Consider the following 23,325-nt stretch of genomic DNA (forward strand, 5'->3'; position numbering starts at 1 on the left):
GGCAAATATGTAGCCTAAAGGCTCAGAACCCAGAAGGCAAATAAACCCTTCATGATTTTTATGCCAGTCTTGTGATTTTTTTATTTTGCAGGATCTTTGAGATTGGCAATACGACCCATTTGCAGTGGAGGAGGAGGAGACGCCCATTGCCATACTTCAGGTCTTTATGGCTCAGAAAAGCCCATCTCAGCAAAGCCCTCCCACCCACCCCCCTGCCACATGAGCTTGACCTAAATTCTGCACCAAGGTTCCTGGATATTTCAGTACTCCAGCACAACAGATGGCAAACTCTACAGCAACTTCAGCTATGTTACACTTCCTGGCTCTGCTACTGGCCTGCTGGTGACCTTAGGTAAGTCACTTCATCTCTCTGTGCCTCAGCTTCCCATTTGTAAAATAGGGCTAATGATATTGATTCCTTGATAAAGCGCTTTGAGATCTACTGGTGAAGAGCACCATATAAGAGCTAGGGATTATTACAAACTGGGATGGTTTGATTGAATTAAATAGGACTGTGACGAATACAATCTGGGCAGTGCTCCTTGTATTATTTAATTTGATATTAAATTGAATTCATCCTTACATTCTTCCTTCTCAAGGTGGTATATAAATTAGCACTGAAAACGAAACCGCCTTGCCGGAGTTGCCGTGACGTGTGGGAGGTGGAGATGAAAGCTGTAGCAGCTGGGTGGGGACAAGCTTTTAGCAACTTGGATTGTGCGTGAGACCGTCTGGGATTGTGGTAAGCACATAAACTGGATGTTTCTGCTAAAATGATCAGCAGTGAAATAGTTAATAAAGTTGAAATCTAACTGTTTAGCAGTTGGTTTCAAAGTTTAACCGCCCATTAGAATGAGTGGGACCGTTACACACCTCCTCCAGGACTATAATTTCAGGCTGTCTGACAGCGGTTTGCGCTAAGTTTATAGTTGGAAGCGTTTCCTTGCAGTCATGAGAGCTAGGAATTTAAGGTCAGATTCTCTGCTGGGGTCACTTGGTGTGACACCATTGAAGTCAATGAAACCAGTTTACACCAGCAGGTAATTTGGCCTCTAACTTTCACATGAAAGCTTAGGTTCTGGGGTACACTCCTCTGCACGTGCGGCAGAATCATCAAGGGGACGGGTCCCTGTATATATGCTTCTGATCTGTTTTATGGTGGCCTGTTTATCTACAGAACGGACATCGCCCATGCCCAGTGAGCAACTGTATTTCATCACGTCAGCCGGGTCCCAGTCGTGAGCTGGACAGGCCACTAATAGAGGCAGAGTAAAGGTTATTCTCAGTCGCCCCTTCAGTCCATTGCTTGTCTGTGAAATGGGAAATAAAGGTCTTAGATTGTGGTGCTGGGGTTGTATTTAGAAGGACACCTAATCTCCACAAAACCCAACAGCGTTCAGACCCTAACCGTTTTCTGTCATGGCCTTCCCAAGCCACATTCAGGGGACAGTGAAATACGATGACTGGACCTCTGAGTCCTGTTTCCTTTGTGGAATTTTTAGTCATATTTTGCACTTCTAAAGCTCCTTGTAACTGAACCTCCCACAGAGCTTTACAGACATTAATGAACTGGGCCTCGTGACACCCCTGCAAAAGCGTATTGTCCCTGTTTTTACAGATGGGGAGACAGAAGCACAAAGATGTAAGTGATTTGCCCATGGCTACAGAGTGAGATCTGAGAACAGAACCCAGGAGGCCTGTCTTCCAGTTCCTGTACTTCTGCGCTGGATTAACACGAGTGCCATCAGTAAGACACGGGAGGTAATTGGTCTGCTCTTCTTGGTATTGGTGAGACCTCAGTGGAGTATTGTGTCCAATCTGGGGTCAGGACAAGACTTACACGAGATGTAATCACGCAAGGGTGAATTTCATCCATTACTACAAGATTCACATTAGAGCTGTGCAGAAACCAGTGTTTCTATTTTGTGGTAATTCCACAGTGTTGAAGTCTGGTTTCATCTGAACTGGAACAAAACCAAAGAATTTTGAAGTTTCAAATTTTGTTTTAGGCTAGCCAAGATGGTTTGTTTCTGTTCTGACTTTTTTTTTTAATTTTATATTATAATTTATAATATAAATGTGTTGAGTGAAAGGTCGCTTCCAAATGAAAAAAAAATCACAATGTTTTATTGCCATAAGGCTCTTAGGAAATCGCTTCATGTCTCATAGACATGAAACGTCATTGAAATTGACGCATTCCTATAGAAGGTTTTGAGTTCGGCAAATCAGCATTTTCCAATGGAAAAACAGTGAGATTCTCGACCAGCTCTTATTCCCATAGAGGATCAGCCCTTGCGCTCTTCCTTGGTTTCACCACCTTTCAGAAGATAAATTACGCAAACCCTCCTCCCCCTGATTTTAATTAACTAAATAAAAATAAACACGGTGAACGTGTCATGATAATAGCTGACATCTGCCAGATATAACCACTATTCCCTTTTACAAAGCCCTTTCCCAGGACAGCAGCCACCAACCCTGGCTGGTGCTGGCCAAGTCAAACCGCTGACAGGTACCAGTTTAATCCTTACTTAGGCTGCCAGGAAAATTTTCATGACACACTAAATATGGAGCTCCCACCAGCACATGGAACGTAACATGGCAAGTTCCAGCATCTGTGTTTATTTCTGTTTGCTGTTGTTTATTTGCTTTATGGACGTTTTTAATGCCGCAGGGAGCCAGGAGATCTGGTCTCCCTTATGATGTTTCAGTTCCTGGAGGATAGATGTGATGCTACACTCCTGAGTGGGATGGCAGCCTTGGGGAATCATGGTTTTGCTCATGGTTTGTTTATGAACCCTGTTCGCGGTGTTTTCCCAAATTAATGCTGAGTTACTTCCCTCCCTGAGGAAGTGAGCTGTAGCTCACGAAAGCTTATGCTCTAATAAATTGGTTAGTCTCTAAGGTGCCACAAGTCCTCCTTTCCTCCTTTTATTACAAGTTTTTGCTACACTCAGACTCTGTGCTAGCAAGAGGGGAAGTACTGCCTCTTAGAGGCGCCCAGGGGATGGTGTGTAATTGTCCCAGGTCACTGGGCGGGGGCTCGAGCCGGTTTTGTGTTGTATTGGTGAAAAGAAACCCCTGGATACTGAACCTGGCTCTTGTTGCTGCAGGCTCCACCTGGCAGAAGAGTTACATAAGGAAGTTTACGGCTCAGCTGCTAAATTCCAAGACAATAGAGTTAGGGTGAAATCCATTGAAGTCCATGGCAAAACTTCCATTGATTTCAGCGGGGGTAGGCTTTTAGTCTTGGATATTTTGGTTAGGCAGTAGCAGCTCGTGCTTTTAAATGGAAAGGTCCTGGGTTCAAACCCCCACGATGACCCACCCAGAAATAAGCAAGGCGCAGAATTCAGTGAATGTTTGCTCTTTGCATGGAGACACCCGGTGACTTTTGAACGCTTTGACTTGCATTGGGCTACAACTGAGGGAATTATACATTTCCACAAGGTGCTGGTGGTAAATCACCTGGATGATGGTGATGATGATCATACCCTTGCCACTCCTACCTAACACCCTTCCTTTCATGCAGTCCCAACATCCAGCTACTTGAACTGTTCAGGAAGCAATGTGCAAAGCTATTCCAACCAGTCTGAAGAAACCAACATCTGAAAATCTATTCCCGGCTGGAGAAATGGCTGCATTCCAAGTTTAGGTTGCTACCGCGCCTCCCAACCTGGCTGTTTCCCTGCCTGATTTGCATGCAGCCTGCCAGGAAGTCTTGGCTACGCCTCTCTCCTGAGTTAGGAAGTGAGGAAGGCTTCAGGATCCAGTGTGATGGGATGCCAGGAAGATCCAGGCTTCTCATTGTGGTTGAGCCACTAATTGCTTGTGACCTTGGGGGAGTTACTTCCCCACCTTGTGTATCAGTTAAACCAACCAGAAAAGTGGGCAAGAAGCAGGGGGAGCCTCCCTGAGAACTGCATCCAAGCTCTTCTTCCCATGGGGGGAAATCAATTATAGGCATGCCCTGGATGATGTAATCTTCACATTTCTCTCTTCACAATCTCATTGACCAGCCTGCAGATTCTGCCCTGTGTCTCGGATAAGTGGAGATGCCAAACTTCTAGGTCTTAGGTTCTGCAAGCTCAGTCCCCACACTTCCTTTTAACGGGCGCTACTGCTGATCAGAAGAGCAGCTTGAAGGTGATAACGAGCAGAGATTGGTCATCCAGGGATTAGCAAATGGTTTGCAGACAGAAAAGGAGGCTTGTTAGTCTCTAATTTTGTTAGTCTCTAAAGTGCCACAAGTACTCCTTTTCTTTTTGCTGATACAGACTAACATGGCTGCTACTCTGAAACTTGTTCTGATGAGTAGCACTGGAACGATCTCATTAGAGATTACAAGTGACACCATGTGACTTAGGTATCCACAGGCCTGATTTTCCAAGGTGCTGAGTTCCAGCAGTTCCTACTGGCCCCAGTTGTGGTTGCGGTCTCCCCCTTGCAAGTCCAACCCCAGGCATACAGCTTCCAGACTCAGTCATCAGAAGACTCAGAGCTTCCCTGCTCAAACTGAAAGCCAGAGAGATGCCTAAGGGTCAGATCTCACCAAATATCCAAGTCCAACGGAGGCGATCTCCCACCTCAGGGTGCTGGGATCCATCTATCCTAACCACCAGCAGCTGAGGGCTTTATAAATGAGCACAGGCCACAGCTGGGTTGTTAAGCCCGGAGTGGAGTACAAGAGACCCAGCTGTCCAATTATAGAGCTTGTTCTTGTGGTGGGAAGCCATTGCCTCCAGCAGTGTGAGAGAATATCAGCTTGCCTGGTGCATTCAATCTTTGGCCTTGCTGTTGAGTTTTCCTATAGCCAGCAAGCAGCAATTAGTACCGTATATGATTTGTGTGTGTGTGTGACTGTAGATAGTTGTGTGACCCACAGGCATGCTTTGCAGTAATTAGTTATAATAATTGGAGCAAATAATTAAGCAATCAATTTGCAAACACCTAGAAGATAACAAGGTGATAAATAAGAGGCAGCATGGATTTGTCAAGAACAAATCATGTCAAACCAGCCTGATAGCTTTCTTTGACAGGGTAACAAGCCTTGTGACTAGGGGGGAAGTGGTAGACATGGTATATCTTGACTTTGGTAAAGCTTTTGATACTGTCTCGCATGACCTTTTCATAAACAAACGAGGGAAATGCAACATAAATGGAGCTACTATAAGGTGGGTGCAGAACTGGTTGGAAAACCGTTCCCAGAGAGTAGTTATCAGTGGTTCACAGTCAAGCTGGAAAGGCATAACAAGTGGGGGTCCCACAGAGATCGGTTCTGGGTGAGGTTCTGTTCAATATCTTCATCAGTGATTTAGATAATGGCAGAGAGAGTACACTTATAAAGTTTGCAGACTATAACAAGTTGGGAGGGGTGGCAAGTGCTTTGGAGGATAGCGTTAAAATTCAAAATGATCTGGACAAACTGGAGAAATGGTCTGAAGTCAATAGGATGAAATTCAATAAGGACAAATGAAAAGTACTCCACTTAGGAAGGAACAATCAGTTGCACACATACAAAATGGGAAATGACTGCCTAGGAAGGAGTACTGCGGAAAGGGATCTGGGGGTTATAGTAGACCACAAGCTAAATATGAGTCAACAGTGTAACACTGTTGCAAAAAAAGCAAGCATCATTCTGGGTTGTATTGGCAGGAGCGTTGTAAGCGAGACACAAGAAGTAATTCTTCCGCTGTACTCTGCACTGATTAGGCCTCAACTGGAGTATTGTGTCCAGTTCTGGGCGCCACATTTCAGGAAGGATGTGGACGCATTGGAGAAAGTCCAGAGAAGAGCAACAAAAATGATGAAAGGTCTAGAAGACATGACCTTTGAGAGAAGATTGAAAAAACTGGGTTTGTTTAATCTGGAGAAGAGAAGACTGAGAGGGGACATGATAACAGTTTTCAAGTACATAAGAGGCTGTTACAAGGAGGAGGGAGAAAAATTGTTCTTCTTAGCCTCTGAGGACAGGCCAAGAAGCAACAGGCTTAAATTGTAGCAAGAGAGGTTTAGGTTGAACATTAGGAAAAAATTCCTAACTGTCAGGGTGGTTAAGCACTGGAGTAAATTGCTTTGGGAGGTTATGGAATCTCCATCATTGGGGATTTTTAAGAACAGGTTGGACAAACACCTGTCAGGGATGGTCTAGATAATACTTAGTCCTGCCTTGAGTGCAGGGTACTGGACGAGATGACCTCTCGAGGTCCCTTCCAGTTCTTTGATTCTATTATTCTAATAAGGGAAGAAGCAGTGGGGAAGGTTATATGGGGGAGGACTTGTAATAGAGAACTCTGTCTGCAGTGCCAAAGATGGGTGGGATGATTCTGCTGAATGGACCAGACTCATCCAGAAATTGGGTGTGATGGGTACGAGGTAGCTCTTTGAAGTGATGTGGGTGATTTCCATTGTGGGCAAGCAGCCTGGCAGGACTCACCCAGGATCACTCTCTGAGAGTGGAGCCAATGGGAACTCAAGGGGAGGAGGGGGGGTTTGTAAATAGGCAGAGCAGGAGCAATGCTGGAGAACCCAGCTGTGGTGCAATGCAAAGACCAAGAAGGCCTTCAGTAAGGTTTGTGTTCCAGAAACTTTTCCACTTTGATGGACATAGACTGCGGGCTTCCCCTCCCCACACCCCTGCAATTGCTGCAGGCTGTGCAAACTACAGATTGCCATTGCAGAGACTCAAAGGAAGCTTGAAGGACTGTGGGCTATCCCTTGTTTCCCAGACTACAAGGAGCTGGCGTGCCCTGGCCTAGAGACAGTTTGGCCGCCATTCCCCAGAGACCAAGAAGGTTAAATCCTCCCAGTGAAGTGCCCCGAGGAAGTGCATGTGTGTGCACGTACATATATTTTGCTCTGAACTTGCGGTAGCAACAAGTGCTAAAACGTGTGGCAACCCCCTGAAAGTGTTGTCTTTAAAAGAGTCGTTATGGACAATATTCGCAATTGCTTCATGGGTTATAAGAAACCTGTTATGTATCAGATATCGATAGGTAGGGAGGTATATTTAGTAAGTGTTCTCCTTTAGAGATGTCGTCACTCTCCTATCATAAATTTCACTCTATATAATATCTATCTATCTATCTATCTATCCATAAGTCCTGAAAACACCAAACTCTGTGGTCTCTACCATAGCAGAAAGGTAAACAGAGGTATAGGAAGGGGAAAGAAATACTGTTATTAGCATTTTGCTTTCTCCAATCCAATTACAGCTGCAGTATTGCCATCCCCAACCATCCAAATGTCATGAGTCAGGCTCCCTAAAATCATGAGATTTTTACAAAATAATAACTAATAAATTATTAGCTTTTAGTGTGAGCCTTTTAGGATTTTCAAGCTTTTCTCAGGCAACCCAATGGCTAGAAACTTCCTTTTTGTTTTAAATAAAAGCTGATGTTCTCATGTAATCACAGGACTCCAGTAACTGGGGCTTTAAGAAATACCCCAAATGCCTAAAGTTGTAAGATATGGCAATGTACTAGGAACTCAGCTGGATTTATCTCACATGGGCCAATCATCAGAGCTATCTGTCAAGGCATTTTTGCCACGTTCATTACTGTGGAATTTGCCTCACTGGCTTTTAGTCTCTAGCGGACTGGACAAATTTGAACCATTGCTTGATAGGCAAAAGGTTCTGTAACCAATTACCAACTCCTGGAGGTGTCTGGTTCTCCATCTCTTTTAGATTTCCTTGGTTATATAAAGATTTAAATTGTGTATGCCTGAAGCTACTAAGTGTGATTCTCCTTGCCCCTTTCCATGCCTCTGGTATTGGCCTGGGGCTTGACTGGTTGCTCCATGCTAAAGAAATAGAAGCCCCTTTGCTTGAACAATTCAAAAGAGGAGTAGATTAAGCATTTGGGAATATACTACAGGCTACAGCCCTGCGCATTTTGGATCAGGGATGGCCTGGGTGACTTTAGTAGGCCATTTCCATCTCCAATTTCTGTAATTTTATGACTTTGACCTCTTAAATGTCAAGATATATCACAGCTTCTTTAAGGCAAAAGTCATAGCAAACAGTGCGAGGGTGGTTTTGGCACTATGCAGCTAGTAACATATTCTACAGGAAAATTACTAGTTTGGCCAAGTTATGGTAGACCAAGTATGCTCTGGGTAACGTCACGGGCAGTTCGGCTCCAAGCAGATCCAGGATGAACTGCAGAAACCACATTCCTGGAACCAGTGGGACATGCTTTGAAGGCATTGGAGCAGACAGGAAGCGTGTACGATGCATGCCCAGTTTGCAGCTAACCTGTAGGTCACTCGGCCTGGAATCTTGCATGGGCATCTGCTGCAGAGGTATTTCAAGCTTGAGGATATGGGTTGGAGGAGGAAGTAGGAGTGGTTACGTGCCACTAACAGTTACATTTGGTTAGGCAGCAGAGTGCTGTTGGTCAGGGGGAATAGCAAAGTGCTTGCCACTTTTAATATGGTGTATTTATTTCAGTGGGTGTCCAGCAGGCTGTGGTTACATTGGGATGGGTGGTTTTTTGTTTTTTTTTTTTGGTCTTACGTGGAATTACCATGATGAAATACTAGTTACTTAGCAATTTTCTAACCTCGGGCCTTTCTGGGGAAAGTTAACAGCTGTAATGGGTTCAGATTTGGAGGCAGAGCTGGGTAGATACTTCAAAACCCATTTCTGTGACTATTTGCTTACATTTAAAAAAAATCACCTTGTTTTGGGCTGTTTGGATGCATTGTTGGTGCCTTAAATTCACCCCCTGTGCAGAGAACTAGCACAAGGTCTGAGTGTTACTTAAGACCTTTGGTCTGAAGGGTTAGGTGGGCCTTCAGCTATGGACAGACATCATGTTATACAAAGCGGATTTCACCCTCCATTAATATTTTAGTGCCTGAGGTCGCTGGCAGGAGTGGCTGGTGGAAACTGCGAATTTCAAGCAAATATTAAAGGGTTTGCACTGAGCATTCTTGTCGGAAACCTGATGCTTAGACGTATGCTCATCCGGCCAAGGAATGGAATGGTACCAATGCCAGGAGATCTGTGTGTTCCATCAGAACCAACCAGCTTGGGTTGAATTTTGGATATCCAGCACTTGCAATGGACTGTTAAGAATAAGCTGCAGACCAAGGATCTAGTCACGAAAATTACTCACCATTGACCACTGGGCATTTGGCTTAATTATGCAGCCCCCTGAGAGGCTAGCGTGCTCATCTAGAGAGTAATGAAGAAGGTTTCTAAAGATGTAACTGTTTTGCCTTGTGTTGAGTCACTCACCTCCTCGGCAGGATCTCTGATATCTTGGGGACATCACAGTCACTTTGGTTCATGGGTCCCGAACCTCAGCCAGGGTAAATCAGCACTCAATTATTGACTTCACTGCAGCTACAGCCATTCAGGACTTCCCAGATGTAACAGACAGAGCAGACTTCTGTTCATTCTGTTCACCTGGCAAACACCAGGCAGCAAGAATTCCTACTCGCCGCTCTTGGCAAGGGCCCCCTGGAACCAGCACTGCATGCTGTGAAGACACAGTCCACTGAGAGGGCTCACCCAGGGCGGACACAGGTCATCGGCTATTTCCGGTCATAGAGAGTGCTGCCGCGAGTGCCCTGGGATCTCTGCTATTCCCATCTGCTCTGCAAGTGGACAGTTAGCATAACAGTGGCTTTCCCTAGGGTGACTTTTCACCCCATCTGATAGGAGGCCATCAGGCAAGCGGTTCCAAGAGGGGTGGGCTCCCACTGGTCACGTGATCCAGATGTGCAGCTTTCTCTGGTGAGGATGGTTCCTCGGAATCCTGGTGGGTTTGGGAGGAAGATAGAGAAGAAGATCATTTCTGTGTCATATCACAGGGTTTACCTAGCTGTCTGTTTATTATTATTTATGATTTACCCTGCGGTAGCACCTAGGGTTGCCAACCCTCCAGGAATTAAAGATTAATCTTTCATTAAAGATTGTCATGTGATGAAATCTCCAGGAATACGTCCAACCAAAATTGGCAACCCTAGTAGCACCTAGGAGCCCCAATGTCATAATGCGGGCTTGGGAGGTCAGGCCTAGTGGTTGGAGCAATGTTGGTCAGAGCCGGGGTCAGGAACCAGAGCCAAGTCCGTCACTACAGCTTGCAGGGGAATCCACCTTGTTGCACAGACACTTCCTAGCACTCCTCCTAAGCTTAAATAGGGCACCTGGACCAATCAGGGGCCAGGAGGGAAGCTGTCAGCCTGGTCTTCTGAGGTGGTATTTATCTCCACAGGGTTTCTGTGGTGATACACACAGCCCTATCATGGCTGCCGGGTAGCGGTGTGGAGGCGTTGGCCATCTTGCAGACCTGGGTTCTAATCCCTGCAGAGCCTCACACCCAGTCACGGACCAGGCCCCATTGTGCTAGGCACTGTACGAACAGAAAATTCGGTGCTTAAGTAAAATCTGTTGCATGCGCAATAATGCCTGGAACCGAGGCCAAGTATGCTTGCATGCCAGCAGCTCCATGCTGGTGCTCATTCCCTAGCTGAGCTGAAAGGATCTCCTGGACGTTTACAGCTTCCAGTTGTGATTCAGAAGGGCTGGTTGGGGAAAAAGCTCATGCAAGTCCTTTCACTGAAGGGCTGTTGTTAGGGTGGATGCAGAAGAGAGCAGAAAGATACATGCCACCTGAGCCAAGCGGGAGAGGCACTGCGGAGAGGAGTGGCATGTCCTCACCTGCTTCGAGATGCTTTCCAGCTGAGCTACCAGCTTCCTTTTGTATGTTTTGCTCTGCCATGGTGTTTACCCACTCTAGTCTCGGCTGCCCGCAGAGCTGCCAGAGGAATGAAGGGCTTAGCTGCAGGTTAAGGCGGAGGATTCCCACTCAGCCACATGGCAGTCTGCCCTTTGGCAGAGGGCTGTCAGTAGAAAGGAGCTGAAATGAGGCAGAAAAAAATGGGGACACCTCTGTATATGGGAGTTTCAGGTGCTCTGCGTGGCTTGGGATCATGCTTCCCCTAGGGAGGTTGAGTAATTTCTTGCATCTTCCCCTGAAGCATCGGGTGCTGGCCAGGGTACAGGAATAGATGGACCTGATCCAGTCTGGCAGTTTCTGTGTTATGGGAATTCCCTGCAAGAGTAACAGTTGGCATGCCCATAACTCTGTGCAGGATCAGTCACAACAAGGTACATCCTGCCCTAAATCGTCCGCAAGTATAAAGAATTAAGTGGTTCTATTATGGTCATGATCCCGCTGGGCTAGCTGCTGTTTCCATTTGTCCAGCTTGGCAAATGGTCTTTGTCGAGAGCTGACACTGACCTCAGCTGTTTCAATTAGTGGGGCTGATTGACAGCTTTTCCCTTTGCATTCTGTTGACGCGGATCTTGCCATTTCACTCACATATCAAACACACCCCAAAACTCAAAGCAAGGCTCAGTCAAAGCCATGGAGTTGGCCTGGATTAACGTCTGTCTCCTGTGACCAAAGAGAGACTCAAGCCACAAAAAATCTGGAGGGCTTAAGTTTCTTTGGATCTGCAGTTTTGATTTGGGGCCATGTCTAGATCTTCATATTTTTAATTGTTTCAAACTACTGGTCTCTCTCCAGGGGAGGGAGGTGGGTTGCTGAAAACTCAGCTGCATGGCCAAGCAACCCCTTGTTCCCAAATATTGCCAAACCTGAGACAAGTTGCAAGTACAACATATCCAGCTCCTGCTCAACCTGGAACAAGGACCCGCCCGCCCCCGCCCCCCCACCCACATACACACGCAACCCCCCACCCCCTTGCTCCCAAACTGCAGGTCAGTTACACCCTTAAAGGTAAAATCCAAGAGGAAATAAAAGCCCTGTGATGAGGCTTTCCCAAGTAGGGTGACCAGACGTCCTGATAATACCGGGCTCATTCCAATATTAGGGCCTTTGTCTTAAATACACAACTATACACCCACCCACCCCCAAAAAAGTGTTTGATTTTTCCCACTTGCTATCTGCTCACTCTTTTCCCAAGAGGCACAAAAGCAGCAGAACTGATGACAGGCTGAGCTAAGCTATTTTTCTTAATCCAGGCTGCACTCAGCCACTTGCATATTTTGCTAGGATAACTTTCTGTGCAGCGCCCCCTGCTGGGAAAGACCGGCATGAGAAAGCATGACTATGGCGGAGTTCTCTGAAACTGAACCAATCATAGAATAGAGTATCAGGGTTGGAAAGGGCCTCAGGAGGTCACCTAGTCCAACCCCCTGCTCAAAGCGGGACCAGTCCCCAGTTTTTGCCTCAGATCCCTAAATGGCCGCCTCAAGGATTGAACTCACAACCCTGGGTTTAGCAGGCCAATGGTCAAACCACTGAGCTATCCCTCCCACACAAGCTACCATTTATGATATACCAGCCTCAGTCCCTCAGCTCCTAGAAAGTCTGAGGAGTTCCATATACTGCCAGTTTGCTTGTTTATTCTGAATAACCAGACAACTCGGTGGAACTGTCTAGACACACCAGGGTCCTTGTATGTAAGTTCTCATAAGGTCACCCATCACCATAGTCCCTGATCATCTCTGTGGTGTCTGACCACCTGACCCATCTTGCCCAGCATTGCTTTGGGCACTGGGAAGAGCCTGGCACACCCATAGTTCTGTATCAGTGCTGATAATTCTGTAGTGAATGAATGAGTGAACTGGTCAAATTAAACACTCCAGTTCACGGGGCTGAGGGGTCTTTCATGCCGCTTTGGAACCTGGACTGAATTTCTGTGGGTGGGTTTCATTACCCTGAAATCGATGCTAATATCACATGTACTCTGATCCCTAGAGTCTCTGACTAACCGCAGCGCTGTGCGAGGAAGCTGGACTTTGACACAGTTCACGACCCCAAACTGTGCATTTGCTCATGCAAATATACCACATCCAGCTCCCTGGTATATCTGCAGGGGCCCTGAATTCACCCATCGTGCTGTGTCCTTCTTACTTGTGATTTCAAGCCAGTTTCCACTGGGAGAAGGCACCTCTTACTGACTCAGGAATCCAGAGGTTCCAGGCATAGGCAGCTCCAGGCGGAGATCGCACCCACACTACAAAATCGGCTGACATTTTCACTGGGGTTGAAAAGGCTTTTTTTTTTTTGGTCCCCAAAATATGTCATGACAAAAATGTCAAGCAGCTCCAGTGACAACGCTGATCTCAGCTAGACGCTAACAATTTCCTCAGCAAAGCTCTTTGCAAACTGTTAATTAAGTCTCTCAGCACTCCGGGGGACGGGGGATGGTTAAGTCACTGTTTTACAGACGGAGCACAAACAGGCATGAAGGGGTTAAGGCCCAGATCCTCAAAGGTACTAGTTGCCTCTCTCCCTTTGAGGATCTGGCCCAAAGTCAGTAGAAGAACCAGGAATAGAACCCTGGCATCTGGACTCCCAATGCCCTGTTTTAACCGTTAGACCGTACTTCCTTCTCGGTATGAAACTGTCGTGGCCATGGAATCTTGTGTCCGTGCCCTGATTGTATCCCTTGCTCATGGATGTGAGTATAAGCTGGCTGTGGTGCTCACCCCATGACCTAGCTATGTGAAAACGGGTTTACAAGTAGAGACAAAGGATCTGAACAAGCCCAACTGCAAAGTGAGTTAGAGGAAACTTTCTTTGCAAATTGAGGCTGGATGGGAGAGGAAGGTTTCTAACTATCAGTGCAGGTTGGTTCTGATAAAGCCTCTAGGACAGCGGTAGGCAGCCCACAGGCCACAGGTTGCCCACCACTATTCTAGGAGTTGTAGGGGCAAACAACTTAATTAGTTTGAGAGAGAGAGATGGACAAACAAATGAGTGTGATTGTATGGCAGGGCTGCTTCTGATGGTGGGGGGCTGGGCTTGGCAGCCCTGGGGTTCACTTCCGGTTTATGTCTTATGTTTCTGAAAGCTCATGCTTCACTTTCAGCCTGCTGGGTGACACATTCTCCCCCCCCCCCCCCGATGTATTCTAGTTGGTTGTTTTTTGTCTCCTTCCTCTGAAGCATCAGGGATGGCCATAGCTGGAGATGGGACACTGGGTGCGGTGGGCCAGGGCTCTGAGGTGGAATTGAGTTTCCTCTCTCTCAGGGTCTAACTGATCACCAAAAGGGGGTCAGGAAGGAACTTTCCCCCAGGTCAGATTGGCAGGGACATTGCGGGGTTTTCACTTTCCTCTGCGGCGTGGGATGTGGGTCTCCTGCCGGGATTATCTGAGCGTATCTTACGTAAACATTTCAGCGTCGTTGCGGGGGCCTCGGGCACCGGTGCCCCTCAGTCCCTCTTTTTCTCTGCCTGTGGGACACGACAGTTTATTCTGCTGAGGGGTGCGATGCTTCGGTCTAATTTCGGTGGTGGGTTTAGTGTGCAATTGCTGGGTGATGCTGGGCCGTTGCAATACAGGAGGTCAGACTAGTTGATCTGGTGGTCCCAGCTGGCCTTAAACTCTGTGATGCTGTGCAATGGATATTTTTTCTTGCTACATTCTGATAACATCAGGTTAATGATTTACTTACACCAGGGCCTTGTGTCTATTAACTCTATTACCAGAGTAATTCTCTTAGCTGTGAGCCAGGAATCCTGCTGCTTCTTTCCTGAGATGATGATGAACAAAGTAATTCCTTTACAGAAAAAAAAATATGTAGAGCAAAATTCATCCAAATGTATTTGCTGGCTGTGGCTGACCTTCCTGAAGTGCTTTACGGGAATCTTGGGAAATACAAAGCAAACGCTCAGTAGAGAAGAATTGTCAGTGGTATTCAGGCAACATTGGGGGAGTCTTTATTTTGTTTTCATAGAGCTAAAGAAATGCAAGCCAAAATTAAGATCAGGCTTATCTGGCTGCTTCTGTCCAGCGGAGTCCTAGTGCAGAAATTCATTGAGTCATGCCCAGTGGTGGAATTAAAAGGGGGTTGAGAATGCTGTGACTAAGAATAGCATGTACACTTAAGGGGCCAAAGTCATTTAAACCTGTGTCAATCCAGAGTAATTCCGCTCAAGTCATTGCCCTGCATTCACACTGATGAGAACAAGCTTTGACCCATAGTCAAATCTCATGCTTCAAGGCACTGGGCGATCACCTGCAAGGGTCAGGAAGTGATGTGTCCTCTTTGGCATATGGGCCCGGTGCCCTAGGAAAGTTTCTCTCTCTCCTTTGAAGCATTAATGGCCAGTGCTGGAGGCAAGATGCCAGACTTAATGGACCAATGGCCTGATTGGGTATGAGAAACCTTACCTGCCTAAACCTTTTGAGTACTGTATAACTGCTGCATTGGGAGCCTCAAGAGCCCATCCAGCTCCCCAGAAATGGGAGGGTTGGAGAAGGAAGGGAGGCAATGAGATTAAACAGAAGCCTAGCAAGAGAAGGTTCTTTTGCTCACACTGGGCCTGGTTCGCCATCACTCGCACTGCTTTTGCACTGGTGAAACATCCTCCATTTACACCAGGACAGTTAAGAGAACAATCAGGTCCGCTGTCTCCTTTCTTAACTGCAGTGCTCACTTCACCCACCACTGAAATGCAGCCACCTCAGGGCGGCAGGGGAGGAGATATGCCAGCTGCCGAAGAGTACACAGTTGTACAGAGCCAACCCATGCTCTGATGACGAAGTACAGACTGACCTATCACCTCTTGTCCTTTCCCTGCTGCAGCTGGTGCTGTGCTCTTCCTTCCAGGGCCTGACCCTGCATCAGTGGAAGCAGCTTGAAGGCTTTTTGCCCAGGCGTGGCGGGATGAGGGTCAAAGAACTAACTCGTTACATTGGCCCTGACTAAATCTTTGCCTTGCCTTGGCTTCATTCAGCTCTTTCCAGCGGTAAATGTACCATGTGTGTCCAGGAGCCTTCAAACTTTCAGAGCCCAGTTTCACACACCGTGGCCGTTTAACTGCAACCTTTCCATCCATTTCGAGCCGCCTCCCTCCCGTGGTTTCATTTTACCTCAATGGCCCGTTTGCAGTGAGTTACCATCTGCGCAGCAGGCTGGTTTCGGTCACTATTTTGTTGGCTAGGAGAGCGGGGCAGGGAGTGATAAATGCAGCCATCCCTATGAGCCACTAAATTGAAGTGAATTATGCAAAGGCAAATGGCAGGAGGTAAAGCAGCCTTTGGCGCTCAGCCTCTCTGGAGGAAAAATTAGCTGCCTTGCACCGCGAGATCACATTACCAGGTTTGCTAATATAATCCTCGGGGCTTTCAAAGTCTCCTTAGAGCCAGACTAGTCCTGCCGGAGGCCTGAGGAGACTTTGAATGCAGATTTATGGCATTAACCGGTGATGGACGAAGCAGGATTCCAAGCCTGAGTGGGCTGCACGTCACACACTTTGCTCAGGCCCTGATCCGGCAGCCTGGTTGAGGTGGGTGGGCTCTCGCTGAAGCCAATGGGGCTCTGAGAGCTCCTCTGCCAATGCAGGATCGGCGCTTGATGGAGAGTTTGCCTGAGGAAGGATTGCTGGTATTGGCCCACAGGAGTATTGCATCCTGTCTTGGTCACCCTATTACAGAAGGCATGTGGACAAATTGAAAGAGTCCAGCGGAGGGCAACGAAAATGATTAGGGGGCTGGGGCACATGACTTATGAGGAGAAGCTGAGGGAACTGGGGTTATTTAGTCTGCAGAAGAGAAGAGTGAGAGGGGATTTGATAGCAGCCTTCAGTTACCTGAAGGGGGTTCCAAAGAGGATGGAGCTTGGCTGTTCTCAGTGGTGGCAGATGACAGAACAAGGAGCAATGATCTCAAGTTGCAGTGGGGGAGGTTTTGGTTGGATATTAGTAAACACTATTTCACTACGAGGGTGGTGAAGCGCTGGAATGGGTTACCTAGGGAGGTGGTGGAATCAACTTCCTTAGAAGTTTTTAAGGTCAGGCTTGACAAAGCCCTGGCTGGGATGATTTAGTTGGGGATTGGTCCTGCTTTGAGCAGGGGGTTGGACAAGATGACCTCCTGAGGTCTCTTCCAACCCTAATCTTCTATTGTATTCTATGACTGCCCTTGGCAACCTCAGGGCCTGCTCTGCCCGTGCCAAAGGCAGTGAGAGTTGGGCATTTCATTTAATGGGAGCGGCCCCATATTCCTGGCAGTGAGGCCCTGTATTTGTGCTCAGTGCCTGTCTTATCTAGCTGGCTGAGCATGTAGCCTACTGGGCTGTGGCCGTTTATACCACAGTAGAGCCAGCCATCGGGAGTCACGGGGGGAAAGCTGCCCAGCCCGTGATTCTCCCTCCCATACGCGGGTCCTCTCAGCGGCAGGCACAGCAGGAATGAGAACAGGAAGCTGCAGATCCAAACGCACGAGCTGCTACAGTCCCGTGCCTCCGGAGCAGAGGGCTGTGACATCTCATATCCTGTGTGGATGGACGGAGGGGGCTTCCCAGGACCCTCTACTGCTCAGACGAGAGCAAGTGGCTGTTAACAAACAGTAAAGCGTAAATCATCAAACCCTGTGCTTGCCCTGTCAGTCCAGGGCCTGATTAAGTAAGGAACTGGGGAAGCTGGGACCAGCTAAGATGTACCGAGTGAGGCATGCAGCCTAGGGAGTCTGGGACTAGCCAGCCCAGCTGGCGGGGGTCGTGGGAAACTCCAAGGAGCTACCAGGGGCATGATCAGCACACCGTGAAAGCGTGAGAGACTTCGGAGATGGGCTGCATTTGTTATCAGCCTGCTTCACTCCCACAGCCCTGCTGGAATTCTCATTACCTGGAAGTTTCCTTGGTCAGATGCTCAAGTTGCTGTGAGGAGGGCAACCTCAATCAGCCACCACCCTTGACATCCATTAGCACACTGGGGACCTGATCCCATTTCAGATAATGGAGGTGGAGTGAATAAACAAGGTTCAGATCACCAGGTCAGCAGCTTGCCTTAGGCTAGCCAGCTCAGCAGGGCTCTAACTGCCTGGCTTTGGTGCCTGGCTGTCTTACAGTTGAGTTGGACAACAGGCTTTGCTTGCTGACACAGCGAGGCTGGTTCCCCACCACTTTTGGGTGGCCCCCAGAACTTTTAAGAGGGGTTCTACCCTGTTATCACTGGACAATGTCCATAAAGTGATTTGAAGATAAAAAGGGCTGCAGGCTGGCCTGTATTATTATTGCCATTTTACAGATGAGGCAACTGAGGGAGTTAATCGACTTGCCACACAGCAAGTCACTGGCAGAGGTAGGATGGGAACGCAGGTATCCTGACCGGTCAATCACACTCCCTTCACAGAACCAGCATCCACTGGAGAATTTTAAGAGCAGGTTAGACAAAGACCTGTCAGGGATTGTCTAAATAATACTTAGTCCTGCCTTGTTGGCAGAGGACTGGACTAGAAGTCCTCTTGGGGTCCCTTCCAGTCCTGTGTTTCTAAGATTCTATATCAAGTACTGAATAGAGTAACTTGTTCAACGGTTACATTAGTAACCATTTACTTTAGGTCAGTTCTGCTAATGGATTTTCAGTATGTAGTAAAAGCAAGTTGAAATGATTTTTAATTCTAATTTGTCTTCCATTATTATCTAGATGATAGAAATGTGTGGCCTTTAGAAGCAGAATTACCATAGAACAGTAAGATTCAGTACTAGGTACTTGAGGTTTGCACAAGAATTTAACCCAGCCCTGCCCCTATACCTTCTGTCCAGCCCTGGCGTATTCTTAGATTAAGAGTTCCAAAGTGCCATTAAAATTCATGGATATTGGGCACCCATATCCTGTAGGTGTCTTTAAAAATCTCTGCCTTCAGCAGGATCATACCACATCATCCATAACTTCTCAGTATGGGTTGCAGTGAGGAGGAAAAAGCCCTGGGGTTATCCTGGAAGGGTGGGGACGATCTACTGGGTCATACCTAGGTCCTGACTACCAGAGGTGCTGAGCACCCACAGTTCACAAGAGAAGTCAGAGGGAGCTGTGGTCACGGAGCACTTCTGAAACATCCTCCCAATAAAACCCCATGTGTTTTCATGGAGAGCCAAAGTCTCCCCAGCTCTAACACCATTGATTGCTCCATTTGGGCTAGGGAAGGAAGGAGGGGCCAGTGCCGAGAAGACAAGCTGAGTTTAGTTCCTGCGTCATCTGCAGTCACTTTGCGTGGCCTTGGGCAGGTCTCTTAATCATCCCTGAGCCTTACTTTCCCCCTCTATAAAACAGAGATAACATTTCCCTACCTCACAGAAAAGTTGTTAAGATAAAATCCATTGATGATTGCTGGGCACTCAGATATTACAGTGATGAGAGTCATATAAATACCTAGAGAGTTGCCTCAGATATAGGTTTTCAAACTGGGGGTTGCAAATATTATTTATTATTTGTGTTTCCATGGCATCTAGGAGCCCTAGTCACAGACCAGGGCCCCATTGTTCTAGGCACTGGGACAAACACAGAGTAAAAAGACGGCCCCAACTCCAAGGTCCTTGCAATCTAAGAAAGGGTTTCAGGGGTTCGTTGCTAGTCTCCTTTCCTTTCTATGAAGAGGCCCCTGGAACTTTTTTCTGCTGTGACATGGAAAAGGTTGACACCTGCTGGCCTGGGATCCAAAAGGCACCGTGGTAAGTGGATCTATTGTGGAACTGGCCCAGCAACACCCCCCTTGCTCTTTCCTCCACTGTACATTGCTGTCAGGGACCAGGAGATGATGTTCTGTTTATTCTTCGAGGGAATTTGTACTGCTAACATTTACCTGAAAACCATTACCGTGGGCGGCGGGTATAATAGGCCAGGGTTACCCTCAGCTCCAGGGTCCAGGCTAGCCAAGAATGCTGTTGTGAGAAACCTTTCATAAAAAGTGCTGAAATTGTTGCATTCCTCATCGTTTGCTCGTATCTCGGTGTTCAGTGTTTCAATGCACAGGATAGAAACCTCGGTGCCCCCTCCTTGTTCCTTTTATACTTGTCAGCTCAGTCCTCCTCCTTTCTCTAATGCTGGCAGCACAGGTGGGGCTGCAGGCATTTGCGACCCATCAGGGTGTCTCATCCCACTCAGAGCTGTGCGCAAAACCCCTGAGTCTTGTCTCTGCTGAATGGAGAGGAAGGATGGTCTTATGGTTAAGGCGTTGTGCTGGGATTGAGATCCAAATTCATTTTCCAGCTCTGTAGGCCCTTGAGCAAGTCACTTTAATCTCATCATGCCTCAGTTTCCCGTCTGTAAATGTGGATCTATTCAAGCTGTAAGCTCTTGAGGGCAGGGGACTGTGTGACTGTGTCTGGGCAGCGCCTGGCACAATGTGGCCCTGTTTTCAACTGAAGCTTCAACCATAATATAAATAATTTCCCAGGCCAAAGAAAAGGCAAGTCCCCACCGCAAGGGCCTTTCCCCCCAGCATTTCAAAGGCCTGCTGCAAACCATGGAGATGCAAGAGTTTCTCAAAAAAAGGTTGCAAGAATCTTTTATCATGAAAAGCGTGAAGCAACTTAAATACAGGGGTCACAACCAGTTCCCCCCTATTAATTATAGAGAAGTTCCCCCGTGGACCATCTCTCAAAGAGTTTACTCTCCAAAAATGTTTGCGGCTAGTATTTTCAAAGGAGTCTAAGGGAGTTAGGTGCTCAGATCCTATTGCAAGCCAATAGGAGTTGGGCCTCTAACTCCTGAAGGAGGTGAATTTAGGACCCAAGCCTACAGAAGTACCATTCTTCCTCCTGCCAGGGTGTTCATGGCAACGCTGGCTGTTAACATTGGCCTGCCCGATCAGAGGGGAAAGGACATGCCACTTTGCAACAGGGAGCTTGTTTGTGCCACGGAACGAGTGAGTCATGGTCCAAAGAGATGGCAAGATAGCGTCTCCAGGAGGGCGCCCCGCCCTGGGAAATCAGAGCGGTAGCTGTGTGATCCAAGTAGGGGGAAATGCAGCTGCCCTGCTATTAAAATCCCACAAGAGGTACAGCGACCAGGGCTCCTTTCCGCCGAAGACAAACAGCGGCCAATCAAAGTGTCGGCTGGACTCATTTGTTTCAATCAGATATCAGCTTAGCAAGAGATTTTACAAGAGCAGGAATCGTTTCTATTCACTAGTTAGCATAGCCAGTGGGAAAAGGTACATTCTCCTTCGCTATTCTGCTAGTTGCTGAGCGCCCTCAACTCCTGGGGCAGTGCGTGGGAGCCAAGGGGCCTCAGCACCCTGTAGGTTTGAGCCCATAGGCAGGAGAGGAAGAAAAAGAAGTGATTCCTATCAGGGCTATTTAGACATTAGCCCACCTGAGCACCAACCCGCTCATGACAGGTATTGCCGAGAGTCCCTGGAGTAGGCTAACCACACTCACCATTATTCTGTAAATAGCAATTCCACCTGCTCTTACTCTGAGCTGACACATATTGTACAGTAAGAGATCCTGGAATTGCTGTTATCCATGGTGTTAGTGGCTGCAATCTAGTGAGCTACATAAGCCACTCCCAAGGCTAAGCAGATACCTTGGACCTGCTGCTAGGGCTGTGCATAGCAGCAGCTGTATATCTAGCAGGGGGAACATCTCCCCCTATGGGCTGTAAGTAATATAGGGTATCTCTTCTCTTACACCTGTCTTTGTATTTATGAGAGCCGGTCGACTTTTTTTTTTTTTTTTTTTGTCAATTTTGATGACGTTTCGTTTAAAAACATTTTTTGAGGCTTTGAAAATGTGAAAACTTCCTGTTTCGACTATTTCAGAATGGACAGCTTATGTTTTTCATTTTGAAATGACTTTCTGGTTTGAAATGTACTTTTATTTTGTATAAAAATGATGTAAAATATAGTTGAAGTCAAAATGAAACCTTGCAATTGACTGAAAATGGGGGAAAAAACCAGACTGTGGTTCTCTGGAAAATGTCTACATTTTGATTTTTTTTTGTCCCATTCTGGGGGGGATGGGGGTGGAAATCAAACTCTTGACATGTTTCACCGGTTGGAAAATCTGTTTTGTGACCAACTCCAGACTTTGCAATGTGGAGACAGTGTACTTTTGGGGCGGAGGGCTGTGGAGAGCAGTGGGAAGTGATTGTTGTGATTTCCAGGCTGAATTTTTTGCTGTGGCCAAATAGACAGAGGAGTAATTTCTGTCTGTGCCCAGATCGGACCATCAGTTCACAAAGACAACAAAGAAAATCTGTTGTAGCCAGTCTATAGTGCAATGCTGTATGCGGTTGGATTTTTTTAAAAACTTTTTATTAAGGCAAAGTTACAATGAAAAGTGAACATACTACGTTGTACGTTACTTATTCAGGAGCAGGTTAATAGTCAAGGAACATGGCTAAAAATTCTGAGTATTGCTAAAAGGGGTGCCCAAACTTCTAGATACTGATCCTCTTTTTGGTGTTTCTCTTGTGTACATACTTGGTGTGAAAGCTTTTCCATTACAAGGACAATGGTATTTTTCTTCTTAACGCCCTGCAGGTGTTCATCTGTTCTTACTAGCCCTACTATAATTGGCTGGCTTGTGCACCGCTGCCCTCTACTGGATGGGATCAGAACTGCGCAACTGCATGTCCGCTTAGGCCCTATAGTATAAACAGCTGACAAAGGCTCTCCGTTGGCACGAACGACAGCTGTGTCTGATTTTGTAGCAGAAGGAGCTGAGCCCTCTCATTGCCGTGACTCTGAAGTTGCAAACAGCCTTGTTGTACAGCCCAGCCACAAGTGCAAAGCTGTAGGTGTCACAGAGTTGATGTAATTGTTTTCACTTTTAACGAGTCTTTATTTTTTACATAAATAACTGCTTTTCTGTTTTGTTTGGTGGCTTTGGTTTTTGTGCTGCTTGAAATATGAAACAATAAGTTCTTCTTTAACAGAGGAAACAAGTCAAAAATTTGCTCCAATCATGGTCAAGCAGAAAAAGATTTTGGTGGCATGTTTCTATCCGAAAAGTACATTAGAGCACTGTAAAGTGTTATATGTTCAGCTCTGGATTCAGACCAGATCCTGGGGTAATTCCTTGCACCGGGCTCCCACTGACATCAGTGAGTATCTTATGAGTATTACAAACACAAGCTATTGGCCGAAACTGGTCAGGGTGCTCACATGCCGTCTGTGTTGTGATGAGCAAAAGGTGGCATCAGCAATGAAATGAACCGCACATTTCTTTGTAGATGTGATGGGCCATTTATTTCCTTCCAGGAGAAATAACCCAAACGGTTGGCAGAAATGTGAAACGTACTGAGCGCTGGGTATGGTTGGAAACAGCTGAATAACAAAGTCAGGGGGGAGATAAGATAGAATGATATAAATCAGAGATGGAAAAGACCAGTTAGATGAGGCTTTCCTAACCTTTTTGGGTTGGCAGTGCCTTATTAGACATCAAAAATTGTAATGATTCCCCCCCCCACTCTTACATTTACAATAAAAGGAAGGGTAAAAAATGTATCCGTTATAACAATGCTAAGCCTATGTAATATAACTGCTACTCCATTTAGCCTGCTAAATTTTGAAAGTTATTCTGGAAATTTTATTTGCTTTGCTTTGCAC

The 23,325-nt window shown here is 46.8% G+C and overlaps 1 long non-coding RNA gene across 1 annotated transcript; it reads left to right on the plus strand.

Moving 5' to 3' along the window:
- Positions 1 to 223: 223 nt before the first annotated feature.
- LOC311513473 lies at positions 224 to 22,489 on the plus strand. The gene is made up of 4 exons (XR_014709738.1): positions 224 to 352; positions 600 to 742; positions 1,619 to 1,761; positions 22,258 to 22,489. It is a non-coding gene; the product is annotated as an uncharacterized lncRNA (long non-coding RNA).
- Positions 22,490 to 23,325: the final 836 nt, after the last annotated feature.

Source organism: Lepidochelys olivacea (assembly GCF_965140295.1).
Source record: "Lepidochelys olivacea isolate rLepOli2 genome assembly, chromosome: 26".
Taxonomy (NCBI): Eukaryota; Metazoa; Chordata; order Testudines; family Cheloniidae; genus Lepidochelys; species Lepidochelys olivacea.